The sequence below is a fragment of the Mauremys mutica genome, chromosome 1, assembly GCF_020497125.1.
Source record: "Mauremys mutica isolate MM-2020 ecotype Southern chromosome 1, ASM2049712v1, whole genome shotgun sequence".
NCBI lineage: Eukaryota > Metazoa > Chordata > Testudines > Geoemydidae > Mauremys > Mauremys mutica.
The window spans coordinates 255,169,837-255,189,457 of record NC_059072.1 but is presented as its reverse complement, the minus strand read 5'-3'; the positions used below and the strand labels follow the sequence as shown (position 1 = coordinate 255,189,457).

Genomic DNA, 19,621 nt, shown 5'->3' with positions numbered 1-19,621 from the left:
CTTGGGACCTCAGAAAGAAAATATTACCATGTCTCCTACCGTTGCTGCTCTATTTTAGGGGTGGTCAAAGATGACTTTGACAATACGTGAAAGCACTCTGGCATGGAAGGGGTTACCAGGTTCCTGTCTATCACATGGTTGATCTGGCCTGGGTTATCAAATGAAAGAGGAAGCTGGAGAAAAGGAGGCTACCACAGGGGATGGGGAATGTCCTTTCCCATCCCAGCTGGCCGAGCTGGAAAGGGCTCAGGTGGTTACTACCCAGTAGTTTTAACTGATTTGTTATGGTTTCGAGTTTGTGGTTTTAGAAATAAATCAAGCCCTGAAGAAAGGGATGAGAGAGTCCTTAGCTGGAACTTTATTTTTCCATCTCCAGCTGGTGAGTCTTTGCACCAGCTCGCACTGACATCATGATTTTTGAGCCAGTCTCATTTTTAGAGAGGCATGACTCATGATTTTTGAATGCTTGGTGCTGGCAATACTGGGCCCATTTTAGCACTCAGTTCCAAGATGAAATACTGCTTGATATCTGTATCAGAAGCTGAAGAGCTATAGGTAGCAGGTTGCAGTAGGGAGCAATGAAAGTGTGCAAGAGAGGTGAAATATTCACATACAGCAACGCCCTCTCAATAGAATTAGCCCATTTGTGTTTCTAGCAACCAAGAACAATATAATCAATGAGGGATTTTATGGTTTTATTGCATAAGTTCCAAGATGGATACTTTGACAATACACACTAATAAGAGGGAGGACAAGTCTTAATTACTGGATTTTTCTAGTTAGAGAGCAAACAATTCAATTAAAAATCCAGATTATTGCATGACAATTGCAGTTCATTTATTTAACAAGTATTGGTTTTTATTTATGGTACCTCCCAGTGGGGTATATTATAAAAAAGAAGTCTTAGTAATTTAACACTTCACTAACCACTCTCAGCAGGAAGAAGGTGGGGAGAGATGGCTATTTTGGGGGTATGAATTACAGATGTATAAATTAGTTAAACAAGAACTAGCCAGATTAGTGTAGAGTGACAGGTATTTTTAATATCGTTAAAAATATTGTGCTTTATTCACCACTGAATTATTCCACTTTTACACTGGTTTACTTCCACTGAAATCACCGATAAAAATGGAGTGGCACAGTAGCGTGTCAGGTCTATTAAGGGTATTTTAGTAGGAAGACTACTTGCGGATGCACTGTTTATGTATGACTGGAGATTCACGAAGCAAGGGGTGGGGGGAAGGTAATATCTTTTACAGGACCAACTTCTGTTGGGGAACGAGACAAGAATTGAGCAACACGGAGCTCTTCAGGAGGTTCATGACACACGTAAGTCGGCTTGTGCTATTAAGAATATCCTTGTATTAGCATGAACTAATTTGCATGTTGCTCTTCAAGTGACCACAGAAGAAAAGCTGGTGTTCAAAATTAATCTGTGAAATCGGAATAATTATCTAATTTAAAAGCGTGAGGTTTAGAGTGACTATGGTCAGAAAGGTTACTATATAAAAAACCACCTTCTAAAATCAATAGATCAACTCTCTGTACGCTTAAATGTGTACTTGTTTAGTGGCTACAAAGTTGAGGATTTAAAAAAAAATACACTATAGCAGTTCAGCACCTATACAGTTAGGGTAGAATGAGTTAGATTCTGTTTCTCCTCATGTGTCAACATTTTTCACTATGGCCCAGGTCACCATCCTCTTGTGGGGAATCTACAGGCAGGAAGCCCAGGAGGGTAGAAATACTCCATGGGTGAAAGCCTGGCCCCATTAAAGGCAATGGGAGTTTTGTCAGTGACTTAACTGAGGTTTAACCCCATGTGTTTGACCTCTTGGAATTTTGAGGAATTATCCCCTCAAGTGCAGGGTATGAGTGGCTACAGAATTTGGAGAGGTGACACCCTCCTGCTTTGGGGATTTTTTTTTTGAGAAGGGAGGGGAAATTACACCCTAGATCCACATAGGTATGAGCAATCCACAGGGAGATCTCTCCATCTACCCCCACTACTCCACTCCCTCACCCTCAGCAGCCTGGCTTTCCCAGGAGCCAAGCTGTTTTGGGCTGATGCTCCCAGGGCTGCTCATCAGCAGCTGAAGAGGAGACCTAGAGGGAGGTAATACACTCTCAAGCTGTATGAACCTTGAACTGCATTTCCATGTAAAAATCCCACCGGTCTGGAGTCTCAATAACCACCAGTGTTAGTCCCTCAAGTCTGCATGGGACAGTGCTTCAGCAACAGTCTAACTCCCCGCTCTCCCCAGGCCTCTCCCCCCGCTCCTGTAGGGCCCTGTTCCTTTACAACTCCAGGGGAGCAGCTCTCCTAGTAAGCTGGCACCCAGAGGTGGAGATGATGCAGCTCTGCCATTCTTTTCAGATGCTCGGGGGAGATCTGGCCGAACAGGGTCCCCTCCGCAGTGGGAGACTGTTACAAGTGTTGAGGCAGGAGCCAGAAGGAACATAGCTTGACTTTCAGCACCCAGCTTGAGGTTGCAATGCTGGCCACTACACATTAAATACGTTGAAAACGGAGTCCACTTACTCGGAGAGTGACTGGAAAGCAAAGCCGTGTTTCCAGAGAAGCAGCATGCATTCATTCCTCAGTGTTTGTACAGCGCCATGCGCTCTTTGGATGGAGGGGCTAGAGAATTATCAGGGCCTCCCCTCCACCTCTTCCTCAAATGAACGTTATAGGCACAACTGTGAATCTATATTACACGAGGGGGGCACCTTGTGCTCCCTGCATGGGCTACTCAAGTCATATGTTGCAGTGCGAGGAGAAGGCATGCATGTGTTAGAGCAGCCTCCTTGGGACAACTACTGTCCCTCCCACACAGGTGGGTTGAGGGGAAGAGGGTGGTGCTTTAATCCTTTTCCCATACCCATTAGCCAGGGCACCTGAGCTTGTGGGGAAGGAGGAGGGGCAGTGATCTGTTGCAGGTATAGGGCTGCTTTCACCCTCCCCGATTCCTCATCCCACAGAAGAAGGGGCAAATGCCAGGAACCATCCTGTGCCCCTGTAAATCACAGCATGGTCCTTGGTCTGCCCTTCAGCCATAATCCAGTCCTATAAACTAAACACTAGGGTTTTTTTAAAAACAAAGTCATTCAGAACTCCCAACTCTTCTCCACAGACATTTTAATATCCATCCAGAGTTCTTGGCATTCAAGAACATTCAGTTCTGAAAATGAACTAACCACCAAAAGAATAAAAAGCTAAACTGTTAACCATTACATCCACGCTCCTGTCATATATTGTTTACTTAAAACCTAACACTGAGATATTTTGTTTTCCAATATCACCAATTGAGAAATTGAGACATGACACTGAAATATTGAGCTTTCAGAATATTAGCAACTTTTCTCAAGCACCAACGACAACCAAAAATGTCTCCACCAGAAATTTAAAAGAAAAAATACATTTTGCTTTCAGTCCTATCTGAGGCTCTTTAATTGTTGTTTCAGAGTCAATTCCAGTTCTGTTTTCCAGGTATCTATTAAACTGTACTGTAAGAAAAAGTATAAAGACTTTTTTATTTCCATTATATTTTTATTTTAAATCACTTAAAAAATCATTGTTATGTAAATGAGAAAGACAAAAAGAATCCCCAGGGACTGAGAAACTTCAATGATTTGCATCATTAGCATTGAAAAGAACTTGCCTGGAAATGGCCTCTTCACATTTTCTTTTATTTACATTTTCAGACAAAAATAAAAATTAATTTCAACAGGGAGGATTTTCCTAGATTCAGATCCCATTTTGATTAGTGTAGTTATTAAAGCATGAATATGGCTTTGCTGTTCGTTGATGGACTAGGTTCCTCTTTGTTACACTGAAATGTTTTTGAATTTTCACCCCATTTGTACAGGGCTTGCCATAGGGGAAACTCTTGGTAATCAGCAATTGTATTAGCAGTCATAATTAGCACTGGTAATTGTGAAGACACTTTTCTAACAATTACCTTTTTCAGTAAAGGGATGAGGAAAAAGTGACATAAATTTAACTAAACTCTGCAGTTTTCATTTAACAAGACTGTCCAAGCATGAGGCAAAAAATGAAAAACAGAGAATGCTAAATCTATATTTAAATGCAGACAAATTTCTATGACAAAGTAGTTCTTTCAAGCACAAATCAAAATTTTAAAACAGTTTACCTTCTTTATGTCTTCTAAAGAGTTTTATGTAACAAACTTTCAGTGTCATCACTAATAGCGGTTCATGCCAAGGATTACTTTCTTAAAACTGCTACTCAAGCCTTGTGATTTGCAGTACACTTCTTATTACAGGATACATTATGCAGAAACCCTCTGCTATGTGATGGGACATGGCAACCCTGCTGTGAGAATGCCTATCAGCGCTTCTTTTAAGGCCCTCTCTCAATTGTCAGCAAAGTATTTTTTAAGGTTAAAAGGTGTAAAATTATTCTGAAATGCTTTTCTGACCTGTCGCCTATCACTGCAAAAAGCTATCGTTCATTTTTTTTCGAAAATTGTATTTTTTTAAAAAAAATGCAGTAATATTATAAGAATAAGTCTAGTAAGAGGAAAATAGTTTTTCATGCTTTTCGTTACATTTCTGTAAACGTTGGTATGGATATATTATGATTGTTTTATTTCTAATTTTCTTCCTTTTGATGTTCCCTTCCCAGAGCTGTGCAATCAACAAAACAGCACCTTTTAAATTCTTCTCATTTATATTTTGCCAATTGTTCAAATGAGTTTCTAAACCATAATTTATAATGTAAAAATCAAATGCACCAGGATCATGAAGTATAAATTCAACGTAGAGGGGTATAAAGCTCACATGATCTGTCATTCTTTAAGTGGTACCTGTACTTTGATGGAAACAACACTGAATATCAACAGAAGAAGGCTTCTTTTCTTTAGCCTTGTGTCTGGCTTTCACGGTTTTGCAAGCTGCTTAACTCTAGATTTCCCAGGCTACATAAATCATTTAAGGTCAATGATCCTATGATTTTAAATCCTATGAACAAGAGGTTACCATCTCCTATTGTCTATAGCTTAGATTTTCCAATTGTAGCTAACTGTTTATACTCCAGTGTAATGGTGGAAGGTTTTCAAAATCACTTTATACTAAGTTTCATGGAGTGTTTTATAACAGTGTATAATCGAACCTATATGGACAGCTCAGCCTTATACTAAAGACAGCAACCAGTGTGTAACAAAAGTGTGCATCAAACACTCAGGGCCCAATTGTCCCATATATATGCACACAACAGTGTGAGCTGCAACTGGAGCTGGGAACAGCAAGGCAAAATAGACTGGGGGGCAGAGAGCAGGGAGAAGCGGAGCTGCTGTGCGGTCCTTATGCATCAAGAAGGGTGGACAGCACTGCACAAGTGAGGCACATATGCCAAGTGCTGCAACAGACAAGATGATGTGGCCAAGAGAAAACTCAGATAGTCAAAACACAGCACCCTGTTGTGTGTGCCCCTCTCCGGTGGGCGTCAGGAAAACACACAAGATCCAGCATGAACTCCATTTTTTCTGCAGCTCTAGCTATCTCCTGTAGTCTTGAAAGTGAGATTTTGCTCCTAACTGATCAAATGCTATATGTGATAAACACTACAGAGCTCTGCAATTTGATCTCTGACTTTACCATCACTGGGTAAGTTCTTCATATTCACAAATTTACGCTAGGTTTTTCAGCTTAGTTATACAACTTTCAATGGCCATACCCTCTCTTCCCCCCTGCCTTCTCCCCGTCCCGCCCCCCCACATCTCCCAAAGCAACTGAATTGTGTGTCTTGATGCAAGGCCTTCACAGGGTATATTTTATTCTCACTGAAAATATTCAGAGATTTTAATTCAAACTGTATTCCAATGTCCTCAAAACCTGCAAACACACCCTATACTTCTGGCCACATAACATGGAGTATCAGCAGTACTTAATTGGCACCAGAGCTTGCCAGGGCTGAGCCCCGGCACCGCTGGGCTTGGCAGTTCCTAGCCCTGGCACCTCTGGGCTTGCCACATCAGTTATGAAAGTAAATAAATTGCTTGAGCCCTGGCACCTCTTTCATGACAAATTAAGCACTGAGTATCAGGCTCTTTTGTGTGTATTGTATAACTCCAGTTTCAGCAACAAAATTATCTTTTCCACAAGTTTCCCATCCTGGGACAAAATGGTACGAGTCTGAAGCTACAAAGGGTACAAAGACTCAGGCTATGGGGCTTTTTCATTTCTATGTAGACATCCAGATTCAGGCTGGAGCCATAGCTCTGGGACCCCCCAAATGTATCCTAGTAGCATGAAATTCACCAGCAGAATCAGTGCTAAAATATGAGAGGAATTATTAAACTCTGAAACTGTGGAGACACAAGGAGGAGGAGACATGATCATCACGAGACAAAATAGGGCTAGACTATGCAATTTACCAGCAACCCAGTGTGAGGCAGCGTAGGGCCAGTGTGTCCCTGAGGCAGCCCCACAACCATTTCGGTATCAGAAGGCACAATCTGTCCCCGAGTCCCCTGGCACATGGGGGAGAGGTGCATACTCTGTGTTTGCTCCAGCATGTCAATCCTGCTCCTCAGGCTACTAAGCAGGGAAAGGGCCATGACCTTGCCTCATTTCCCCCCATCCCTTTAGGGCAATTTGCTCCCAGGAGGGAGGAAAGGGCAAGCACAGGTACTGCTTCTGAACCTGGCTCTTGAGTGGGCCATGCAAGGGGGTGAGGGAGGGCTTCCTATACAAGGCCTGATCCCCATCTAGCCCCTGTGAGTATTCTATGAGGTACGTCTGGAGGTTCTTGGTCTCCTAACAAGCAAGTGTGCACCCAGGCACACCTCGTCCCCGCCCCATCACAAAGGCTGTGTTTTCTGACTAATAGGTAAGATTAGCTAAGGACTAAATGCTTCTGTTAGGTAGCACACAGGTTGTTCATGGATGTTTGATGGTGCTAATGTGTTTTTAGAAACACCAATATTAACATTCCTTTGTTTCAGCTATTTGTAAAGATTTTTAAATATTTGAAGCATAACTAAAGAATTGAAAGGTGAGGTCACTGTCACCCACCGGCCACAGAAATCCGATCACAGCTAATTGCAGAAGAAGCTATCACAGTCTCAGTAAGATGAACTTACACAATAGGGTAAGACATAAAAATTGTATACCTGCTTTCTGAAATAGTTAAGAAAATAAATCTCAGATTGAAGAGTTTGACTTTATTTACTGTCAGACCTATCCCAGACCCTTTCCACCTGCTATCCCAACAAGCCATGTTCTCCTTATTCAAATACCTCTTAAAAACCTACTTCTCCAACAATGGCCCCAAAGAGTTTATAAAAACCAAACACTACATTATCTCCAAGCCTGGACTTTAAAGGATCATCCCAGAGAAGACAGGACACAGAGAAATCCATCCAGTCCTATTTATTATTTTTAATTGCACCCGGAAGAGTGCTAGGCACTTGCCAAAACAAGAGAACAACCTGTTCCCTGCCCCTGCAAAAACTTACCACATGCTTAACTTTATTTACACGAGTCCCATTGACTATTCATGGGTGTTACTTTAAGCGTGCATATAAATGTTTGCAGCATTGTAGCTCTTAGGATTTTCAAAGACACTCAGCACTGGCCTAACTCTGCCTTCAATGGGTGAAATGAGAGCAGGGAGGTCAATGTTGATTAATGTGGAAAATCCCATGCTCAGTTTGTAAACAGAGTTGGTTCTGTTATTACTAGGGAGACAAGGTGGGTGAGGGAATATCTGTTATCGGACCAATGTCCCCCCCTCCCCCTGCAAACACTACACCAACTCATAAATTGATTCTGTATCCTGTGTGGATGCTTCAGGTCTCTCACTGTCATTGTTTCTTAACAAACAAAGGTAGGAGGAGCTGTGCTAATCCATAAAAACCAGAAAACAAAACTGGCTATGGAGCTGATCCTGCACCACTGGAGTAAGCTGGAATTTTGCCGTTGATTCCAATGCTTCAGGATCAAGCTCGATAAATACAATTATTTTGTATTACAGTAGCATTAAGAACCCCCAGTCAGGACTCGGAGTCCGTATTATAAGGCAGCACCTGCCCTGAAGAGCTTACAATCTAAGGCACCAATGCAGGATCACACTGCCTCAATGGAGTGTGATGTGACTAGAGAAGAAAACTGGGCAGGGATAGACAAGCGAAGAGAAGGGTGATAGTAAAAGGAATGAACACACTTACATGTACAATTCAGAGCCATATTTTTGTACAATTCAGAGCCATATTTTTTTGTTGTTGTATTGAGTTTTATGTCAGACCAAATTGCCAGGAGAGAAATTAAATTAACTGTTCTGTTTTAAATTGATGGAACTGCAAGAAATGCAGAAATTAAACAGCATAAATTGCCAAAAGTTAATATTTTTTTAAATTTTCAGATTTCGTAAGCTAAGAAATCAGATGTTAAATGTATTAATTTTAGCCAGACATCATCCATTTAACTGTGGGATGTCTGTTTAATTCAACAACATTGTCACCATTTGTACAAGAGAATACTTTTTCCAAACGATTATTCAAGCATTGATTAATTGGTCTACTTTCTTGATTCCCTCCCTTTTCCTTCCTGCTTAGCCTGCCCATTCTCACAGGTTTTAATGCATCTCTAAAGAATGTCACTGTGTTGAATGAAGACATAATAGCAGAAATGTTCCATAAAAAAGCAATGACTTCATTGCTGATGCTCACAAAGTTGATATAACACAAAGGAAGGTGAACATTTTGTTTGGTTTTAAAGCCTTGATGACAATTGATACATATAATGCCCAGAAATCAGATGAGGTAACAACAGCACCCCCTTTTGAGATCAAGTACTGAGTTTACATGTTACCTTCACATAAGAGCAAAGTCATGACTCTTTTCATTATGGCCCCTTAACTTCCCATATCCAGTTCCCTACCTGCAAGGAGCATGTTTATTTTTTGATCCATTCTGCTAAACTTCAGGACGTACTCAGTATTTACTCAACACCTGGTGGCTTCTCTGCTTTGCACTGGTCAACACAAGAAAAAGCTTAGATGGGAGGCAGCAATCATGGCCCACATAATTCCACTCAGTAGACTGGAGCTACATTTTCTACAAACAGTCCTTAGCTCTAGAATATTTCATCTGGCTCACCTCTAAGTTATGGAGCGTAACAAATAGTCCTTGTAAAGGAAACAAACATTTGGATTCCAGAGGGTTGATTTTGGCTTTTACAAATCAGAGGGAGGTACAGAGGGACTGTGATGCCATGGGAGCTCTAGGAGGAACTCCGTGCTCCTCGGGAGTAGGAACTGCAAAGGCATCGCCATCTCCTTTGAAAAGAGACAGCGTTCACCAACCCTTCCCCCCCCAGTTTAGAATTTTATTATGTTTCTGAACATACATGATGGGGAAAACACCAATTTACATTAACTTCCACAACAGACGTCCATGCAGTTCTCAACAGAGCAGCAAAGCAATCCCACAACACAACCAGAAAAACAAGATTTGTTTCTCTTTGAATGGCAAAGAAAGAAAAATGGTTTGATACAATCCGCCATACACTCAAAAAAAAAAAAAAAAAAAAGGGGGTGAGGAAACTTCGACTTAAAACACAGAAACTCACAACACTAAACTATGCACAGTTTGCCATTCTGTATCCCAGCAGGGAGAGTCAGAGCACATGAAGGAAACATTAGCACTAACTGAAGCCATCTCAGTATAGCAAACCTGAAAATAACTTAAGCCAAACAGAAAAACAAAGCCCAGCAATATAGGAGGTGAAAAATCTGGGAAGACGTACCGGTATATAAAGGAATCCAATCTGGAAATTTAACTCAACAACAACATAGTATCATTAGAAATGCATTATACTTCAAAATACCATTAAAAAACTACTAAACACCCATGAAGAGCCCTGTACAGCTGAGGGAAAGGCTTCAGAAACCCAAACCCATTAAATCACATTGGCCTAGACAACATAGAAAACAAAATGATGAAACAGCACTGAATGCAGAAGTCATCCTGGACTGAACTTTAAATTATTACAAAATTGAATATCAGGGAAAACATTAAATCCACGTGCCAGTCTATCAAATGCACCACTTCAAAAAAAAAAAGACCCACCCAACCCCCCACCCAAAACAAACTCACGCCTTCAAGCAAGAGAGGTGAACCAGACAGGGATGTAACCTCAGCTCGACCCCATTCAACATTTATGTCAGAGTCTTACTAGTCCTGCTGAAACAATCCCCAAGAGCAAGACTCCCACTGAACTCCTTAGAGATAAAAATATCCATTGCATGCTGTTCATTCTATCATTTATGCAAAATGATCTCCAAAGAAACACCCACCTTCTAGAAACTTAGTGCAATATAGGGGCCCTACAGGGGAACCTGGGCAACGGGAGAAATCAGGGCCGCCCAGAGGGGGGGGCAAGTGGGCAATTTGCCCCAGGCCCTGGGCCCCACAGGGGCCCTCACAGGAGTTTTTCGGGGTCCTTCACTCGCTCCGGGGGCCCCAGAAAGCTTTCACGGGACCCGGGCCCATGGGGCTTCTTCTGCTCTGGGTCTTCAGCGGCGGGGCATCCTTCCGCCCCGGGACCCGCTGCCGAAATGCCGGGTCTTTGGCAGCAATTCGGCGGCAGAGCCCCCTGCCGCCAAAGACCCTAGGCCCATAGGCGGCAGGTTTGTATAATTTTTGGTGGGGCCCAAAATGGTGGTGCCCCCCCGCTCCCGCCCTGTAAGCCGATATAAAATGAAGCTACAACGCGTCAGCGCCACAAGATTACAAGGGTCAATTAAAAGTGGAAAGTCAGAAGCAGCACTTGCCTACTTCAATATACGGTATTATATTTTGTTGCATCTGTTGTGATGAAGTGGGAATGTTCTTAATATTTTCTCTGAATACTGTGTGGGTGCCTCAGTTTCCCCTGCAAGATGCCAACTGAAGGTGTTGGGGACAAAGAGATCAGGTGGCCTCCTTGTCCAGAAGAGACACAGAGGCCAGAGGAGGGAGTGTCAGTTTGGAGCTGGCTGGGGAAATTGGGAGAGACCCAGAACTTGGTTCTGGGCTCCCCACCCCCCAAGATGGACCTGACAGAGGGGTTCTGTTTTCTGTACCAACAAGCTCTGTTTAAACTGTGTTCCCGTCATCTAATAAACCTTCTGTTTTACTGTCTGGCTGAGAGTCACATCTGACTGCAGAGTTGGGGTGCAGCGACCTCTGGTTGCCCCAGGACCAGCCTGGGCAGACTCACTTTGGAAAGTGCATGACGTGGAAGGGCATGCTGAATGCTCCGAGGTCAGACCCAGGAAGGTGTAAGCTTCTTGCCCTGGAGACAGTATGCTCCGAGAGAGGAGGCTCCCCCAGAGTCCTGACTGGCTTTGTATGGAGATGTTCCAAAGCATCACAGCATCCCCTTCCACACCGTGCACTTCCCAGAAGTCCGCACAGGCACTGACACTCCCTCCTCCGGCCTTTGTCTCTTTTCCAGGCATTAGGAGGCCACCTGATCTCTCTGTTCTCCAACACCTTCAGTTGGCACCTTGCAGGGGAAACTGATTTGGGAGAAATGAAGTAAAAGCTGCCCAAACCGAGCTTGAGCACTCCTGAATTTTGAGGTGTTCAAATCTGGAAGGCAGGTGCTGGGGGTGGGAGAGGGCTGTGGGCTCCATGGGGGAGCATGGCAGCAACTGTCTGGAGCTGCATGGAGCCAGTTACGCTGGTCTGAGTGGCACAGTAAGCAGTTTGGGGGTTGGAGAAGAGGTAGGGAGTTCCGGGGGGCAGTCAAGGGACAAGGAGCAGGGGGAGTTGGATGGTGCAGAGGTTCGAAGGGGCAGTCAGGGGACAGGCAGCAATTGGATAGGCATGGGAGTCTAAGAGGTTTATCAGGGGACAGGTAGGGGGTGCGGTCCTGGGGGGGGGAAGTTGGGTGGGGTCTCAGGAGGGGGCAGTTGGGGACAAGGAGAAGGGAGGCTTAGATAGGGGCTGAGGTCCCAAGGGGCAGTTAGGGGCAGGGGTCTCGGGAGGGGGTAATTGGGGAACAAGGACCAGGGGGGCTTAGATAGGGGTGGAGGTTCTGGGGGGCAGTTGGGGCAGGGGTCTGGGGAGGGGGCAATCAGCGGACAGAGGCTGGGATTCAAAGGGCTCTGAGCTGCTGGCAGCCGCGGGGATCCCAGAGCCCTTTGAATCCCAGCCCCGGCTGGGAGTCAGAGGACTCTGGGCTGCCTGCAACCGCAGGGAGCCCAGAGCCTTTTAAATCCCAGCCGGGGCCGGGAATCAGAGGGCTCTGGGCTGCCCGCTGCGGCGGGGAGCCCAGAACCCTTTAAATCTCAGCCGCTGCTGGGATTTAAAGGGCTCTGGGCTGCCTGCAACCGCGGGGAGCCCGCAGCCCTTAAAAACTCAGCCGCGGCAGGGATTTAAAGGGCTCTGGGCTGCCTGCAACCGGGGGAGCTGAGACCCTTTTAAATCCCAGCCGCAGCCGGGAATCAGAGGGCTCTGCGCTGCCCGCTGCGGCGGGGAGCCCAGAACCCTTTAAATCTCAGCCGCGGCTGGGATTTAAAGGGCTCTGGGCTGCCTGCACCCGCGGGGAGCACAGAGCTTTTAAAATCCCAGCCGCGGCCGGGAATCAGAGGGCTCTGGGCTCCCCGCCGCAGCAGGCAGCCCAGAGCCCTCTGATTCCCGGCCGCGGCTGGGATCTAAAAGGCTCTGGGCTGCCCGCCGCGGCGGGGAGCCCAGAGCCCTCTGATTCCCGGCCGCGGCTCGGATTTAAAAGGCTCTGGGCTCCCCGCGGTTGCAGGCAGCCCAGACCCCTTTGAATCCCAGCCCCGGCTGGGAGTCAGAGGACTCTGGGCTGCCTGCTGCAGCGGGAAGCCCAGAGCCCTCTGATTCCCGGCCGCGGCTGGGATTTAAAAGGCTCTGGGCTCCCCGTGGTTGCAGGCAGCCCAGAGCCCTTTAAATCCCAGCCGCGGCCGGGAATCAGAGGGCTCTGGGCTGCCTGCTGCGGCGGGGAGCCCAGAGCCCTCTGATTCCCGGCCGCGGCGGGGATGTTAAAGGCTCTGGGCGGCCCGCCGCAGCAGACAGCCCAGAGCCCTCTGATTCCCGGCCGCGGCTGGGATTTAAAGGGCTCTGGGCTCCCCGCCGCAGCGGGAAGCCCAGAGCCCTCTGATTCCAGGCTGCGGCTGGGATTTAAAAGGCTCTGGGCTCCCCGCGGTTGCAGGCAGCCCAGAGCCCTTTAAATCCCAGCCGCGGCCGGGAATCAGAGGGCTCTGGGCTGCCTGCAACCGCGGGGAGCCCAGAGCCTTTTAAATCTCAGCCGCTGCTGGGATTTAAGGGCTCTGGGCTGCCTGCAACCGCGGGGAGCCCAGAGCCTTTTAAATCCCAGCCGCGGCCGGGAATCAGAGGGCTCTGGGCTGCCTGCTGCAGCGGGAAGCCCAGAGCCCTTTAAATCCCAGCCGCGGCTGGGATTTAAAAGGCTCTGGGCTGCCCGCCGCGGCGGGGAGCCCAGAGCCCTCGGATTCCCGGCCGCGGCTCGGAGTTATAATGCTCTGGGCTCCCCGTGGTTGCAGGCAGCCCAGAGCCCTTTAAATCCCAGCCGCGGCCGGGAATCAGAGGGCTCTGGGCTGCCTGCTGCGGCGGGGAGCCCAGAGCCCTCTGATTCCCGGCCGCGGCTCGGATTTAAAAGGCTCTGGGCTCCCCGCCGCAGCGGGAAGCCCAGAGCCCTCTGATTCCCGGCTGCGGCTGGGATTTAAAAGGCTCTGGGCTCCCCGCGGTTGCAGGCAGCCCAGAGCCCTTTAAATCCCAGCTGCGGCCGGGAATCAGAGGGCTCTGGGCTGCCTGCAACCGCGGGGAGCCCAGAGCCTTTTAAATCTCAGCCGCTGCTGGGATTTAAAGGGCTCTGGGCTGCCTGCAACCGCGGGGAGCCCAGAGCCTTTTAAATCCCAGCCGCCGCCGGGAATCGGAGGGCTCTGGGCTTCCCGCTGCAGCAGGCAGCCCAGAGCCCTCTGATTCCCGGCGGCGGCTGGGATTTAAAGGGCTCTGGGCAGCCCTGGCGGCGGCGGCGGCAGCGGCGGGGGGGCGCTCCAAGCAGGGGAGAAAAAACATTGGTGGGGCAGAGCCCCTGCTTGGGATTTATTCATGGGGCTAAAGCCCCAGAGCCCCATATAAGTCGGCGCCTATGCCTAGGCCCCCTGAATCCTCTGGGCAGCCCTGGGAGAAATCATGGTGTTTCAGAAAAAGATCCCAATCAAAACGTAAAATCTTACTCTAGAGATTGAGCACACCCTAGATGACATACATTTCTTGTGAGATACATCAGGGAGCTTCCGCCTGGCTCTAAAATCATCAGAAGAAAAAGCTATGCAATAGCGAAACCTCACAATAAAGTTATTTGACAATATTATACTACATATGAACAAAGCCTAGAGCCCAACTTAAACCGATTACACTGACTTCGGAAAAATCACCAGTTAAAACCCTCCATCTACAATTTGGCAAACAAGCCCTCCACATGCACAGGAACTGCAGCAACAGCAGATGCTGAGCAGAACTAGGCCGGGTCCACACATTAATCAACATACAGAAAACATTCAGCTTCAGGGGCCATCTTAACCAAAGCAACAAATTGCTCCCTTTGCCACCAAACACTAGAGGGCCAAAATATAAAGCAAATTAAAAAAACGATCCATTTCTAGCTACCATTGCTCACCACACTGACCAACTCGTAACTTCCTGATCAGTGGAATAACCAACCCATTCAAAAACAAAACAGTGGTCAAGTTGCCAAACCAGTGCCTAAACCATGAAAATAGACATTGCTGGGAAGAACTAATCAAATCCAGCAACCATCTCAACTGCTACTGATCCCTGCACAGAACTCTCACCTCGCTAGTGGACCGCCTCAGCACAGTGAAGTGTGCAAAACTAACGAAGACTCTTGCCTCTAACAGAGTCAGTGACCACAAACTAGAGGTGGGAACAGGCAGAAACAAAGCACAATCTCAATCCAGAGCACAAAGACTATGCAGTCAGTGTGGCAGACGAGAGATTGACACTGACACTTTCTAGTCTACTGTCAAACACCAGGAAGTGCAAGAAAGACATTACTTGTAATCTGAAGAAATCACAAGAGATTTAATCAAAAAGCAAAGAGGAAAAGCTGTGACTGACCCTGCTGGGGGAAAAAAAAAAGAGAGCGAGCGCGCGCGAGCATGCACAGCATGGCATTGCATTGCACAGCAACCTGCCAGTGGATCAGGAATTGACAGTAACTATAAATGGACACAGGGGATCAAGCCCCGAATGTGGTGTTTAACCTGGGGTCGGTGGATGGGACTTACTGAACTCTGGCCAGATACTTGAAGGGTCAGTCTCTTTCTTATACTTTGGCAACACCTAGTTTTTGCCTTGCCAAAAAAGTCTCATTGACTCGAGATGAAACAAACTAGTTCAGCGGATACCATGGATGAAGAATACCGCCTGTGCGGAGTGGCATGTTACCCAGAATCAAGGGGGGCATAGGGGCTCTGGACTCCCTCCCTGGCCCTCTGATGTGCTGCCACACCAAGCTTCAGCAGCCTAGCTGGATTCAGCACCTCTGGACAATCGGCAAAAATAAATGCAGCATGGAGTCCAGGTGCAAGGCTCATCCAGTGCAGTCGTTCAGCGAAGCCCCTCGGCTCAGCACGATGGCACATCATCAAGACAGAGAAGAGAACCAATGAGGAACAAGCAGCAGCAATACTGACAGGAGGTAACCGGGGCCATGGGATGGGATAAGGAGAGTGGAAAGCCGATCAGAGAAGAGAAGAAAGACAGGAAGTAAAATTAAGAATATTAATATTTTAATAATGTCTATCTATGAAACAAATGTAATACATTTCTGTGCTTCTGTTTTTCCTGACAAAGATGAGAACATGTGCACTTGTGTTAATGTTCCTTTGGATCGTGACTGATGTGGCAACATAAATAGAATGAGACTACTCATATATATAATTGAGGCAGAGCCACCACAGTGGTTTGATTCCCCTCTTGCATAGGCATTTACATCTGTACAAGGCATTGGAGAGCAGACCCTGGATTGTCAGATGAATGAGAACAAGCCAGCAGTTTCTGTAGCAGCATTTTTCACAGGGAGGATCGTGCCAAATTAAAGTTGCCCAAGAACACCTTTAATACAGGCAACAGTTGACTTTTGCATTTGCTCCTCTCCAATAAGTGATTTTGCATTTTTAAAAATTTCATTCCTTCTGGCCCGAATCTTTCCCCTTTCCTGGAATGTGTGCAGTCCTGGTGCTTTAGAATTTCACCTATTCTGCAGGCATTTTCTGACCTTCAACTAATTACATATATGAAATTACATTTCTTTTCTAGTACATATGTTTATGTCCATCACATGAAAAAACAGCAAAACGTGAGATCTTATTTTCATAATACTGGCACAAATTCTGATATTCTTCTTCAATTTTCCTGAATTCATATGAATTTGCTTCTGCAAGAAAGTCAAAAGAAGTTTGCCTCAGTAAAGGTTTCTGAATATGATCTAACAATAGTAATGGCCAGTTCCTGCAAACCCTTAATCACCTGAACAGAGCTTACTCACATGCAGGGTTCAATTAAAGTCAATAGTCTTGGATCAATCTTTATTATCTTGAAGTCAATGGGTTACTAATATGAACAAAGGTTTGCAGAATCAGGTACAATATACAGTTTATCATTTATTCTCTCAAAAGCAATGTTTGAAGTTCAGCTTTTCTTAATGCTATTTCTTATGACCTTTAAAAAGGAAGAAGTTAAGAGATTTAAAATGAGTACTTTGAAAGCTCTCAATCCCAGTTTGCTAGCAATATGGTTCTCAGTTTGTGGTCCCCCACCAGATTTTTTAAAAAAGATGGATTCAGCCATTACAAAATGTAAGCACTCTAACATTTATAGAGTTTAAAAATCAAGTTTAATTTTTTTGGATGAGAAAGTTCATTATATGCAACAACATAATATAACCCACATCATAATAAATGGGACAGTTACATTCAAGTTTGACAGGAAGACTGAAGTATGCTTCAGTTACTGTGGAGTGCCTGCACAAATTCTACATTCTTTACACATACTGAAACCAGCCACATTATAAATAAATATTTGAAATGCAGAGAGAATGTTGACGCATGCAGTTAAGTGGGCTAATTATTGTCTCTCCAAAACTCATCCTCTTTGTTGAAGAATATCACACATCTTGAATAGACAGAAGAAAGCATTACAATCAAGGGAGAATATCAGGAGTATGAAGATGACATTGTAAACTTTGTGGAAATGCCAGAAGATCATGAACCAGTGATCAGAATATTGAATAGTATGACTTTAAAATAGTAATCTTGAGCCAAATTTTTCTAAGAGCTGCTAAAATAATCTTCCTGGCCCATCATTCTGACCATATCATTCCCATTTGAAATTGCCCACTGGCTCCCCCTCTTCCACTCTCTCAAGCTCAAGTTTTTTGTCTTAACCTTTATGGTCCTTAATTATGTGTCCCCATCCTACTTAACCAGTATTGTCTTATCACATTGCCCTCTCCCCCATCATGCCAGGAGGCCAACCTTGAACAGCTTCCTCTCCCTTCCTCCCACAAGTGTCTGCTTTTTCTTCCACATCAACCTTTGCTATGGAATACCCTCTTTGAAATGATCAATAAGGCTACTGCCCTTTTTGCCTTCAAATAATTTCTTAAGACCTTTTTCTGCTGCAATACCGACATGAAATGAACCAGTATTTAGCGGCTTCGCTCAGGGGCAACTGTGGAAAGCCAATATTTATTTATTACACTAAAAAAATAAGAAAATGAAATAGATACATAAATATCTATAGCTGATAGTCTCCATTTTCCTCCCCACTTTCCTCCCCACCCCCATCCTCCTTACATTTCTCACTTCTTAGATTAGAATCTCAGGAATGAAATAGGTCATTTCATTCAGCCTCAGAATACCCCAAAGGTATGTAAGAATCACTTCAACCAACACTTGGCTGGAAGCTAATGAATTGCATACAGTAATACTGCACAATAGGTTAGGGTCTTTAATGGCCACACATGGGCAGGGTCTCAGATATGCATCTCTTCTATAAAATGAGATCCCCAGGAGCACCGTGCTGATTCAGAGAGAAGAGTGGCTCCTAATGAATCACAAGTACTTCTTCATTCAACACCGAGGTGTTTCTCGAAGATCTGCCATCCAAGGATGAAAGTAGCCTGACCAGGCCTCACAACACAGTTGCCAACTTTCGCACGGTAAATAAGCACGAGCAAAATTCAGCCTGTCCTCTCTCGCAAGGTGCGACAGTCACTCTCCAGCACAAATTTTCCCAGTCAAAACTTCCCTTGTCAGCCCTTCTGCAGATGCCTTCACCATTTCTGTACTAGCTCCCTAAGTCAAGTATCAAAGAGGTAAGAGGGGGAAGGGTTGTCTGACCATCCTTATAAAGCCTCAGAGTTAATATCATTGCCCTCCTCCTTGAGGCCAAGAACATTACCTGTGGAGTGCACATGTTCTCCTCTTTACTGGCCTTGGTAGCAAGACTCCTGAGGTCCCTCCTGAACATGCATCTCTCGCACAAGGCAGCAGCCACTTTGTTATCAGTCCAGCCAGCACCCTTTTGTTGATCAGTGAAGTTTTGTCACTGCAGATGTGATAAGAATAAAAACATTTAAGCAATCAGTTAATCTAACAAATATGTTAAATATTACGAGACAAAAAGATCGAATGCCCACTGCTTTCATTTACACCGGACATAAATCTCAGAGAAAATTGCACAGATGTAATCAGTGTCGAACATGAGAAGTGTTTGGCACATTTGAGCTCTGCTACCCTGAAGATAAGACTTGAAAAAAGGACGGACTGCCTATCAATACCTTCACAGAGCACACCCTTTTGAGCTTTCTAAATACATTCTCACCACAATACTTTCCTCCCCTCCCCCCCCCCCCAGGCTGTCTTTAAACACATCTTCTCAGCTGTAACTTAAGACTTTTTAAAGGCATCTTTTGATGCCCCCCGGGCCCCTCCCCTGAATTATTAGTAAGCTATTTAATTGTAGGGAACATTTACTAACATTAGTCAAAGGTCACTATAAATACACTGCTATTTATAAAACATTTTCACATTTATAAAGCATTTACAGTAAACTTATCAACCAGTATTCCTTAAAATCAAGTCTGACAAGTATATTATGAAGGGGTTGGTAGCAACTCCAGAGGAGGTTGTAATAGGATTTATAATTAAACCAGGACTATACACCTCTCTGTTTCACACTATAATGGATGAATATTGTCTTCAAATTGGGCACAATAACTTTCTGGGGCTAATGGAATTTCCATGAAATTTAATTAAAAACTTCCCTAACTTTTAGAGAAAATGTGCTCCGTTTTTTAAATTATGTCCATTTCCCCCTCACCCGCAATTTTTTTCTGCTTCCCAGAAAACCACTATCCCCACAAATTTCAATAATGTGTGCGTGTGTGTCATACACACACTTTGGACATAGACATCTGAACTTGTAAAGTTAAACCAGTAGTTATTTCTCTTATTCGGGACAAGCTAATTAAGTTATTCCAATTCACCAATGGTATTATTAGTTCATAATATGACTGAATGCACAGTCTTCGAGCA

General features: G+C 45.2%; 1 long non-coding RNA gene across 1 annotated transcript in view; it reads right to left on the bottom strand.

Moving 5' to 3' along the window:
• Positions 1–19,621, bottom strand: part of LOC123353044 — a 65,908-nt gene that overhangs the window by 19,994 nt on the left and 26,293 nt on the right. The window contains exon 2 of the long non-coding RNA XR_006574360.1: positions 18,486–18,632. This is a non-coding gene — a long non-coding RNA (uncharacterized LOC123353044). The remainder of the gene's footprint in view (positions 1–18,485; positions 18,633–19,621) is intronic.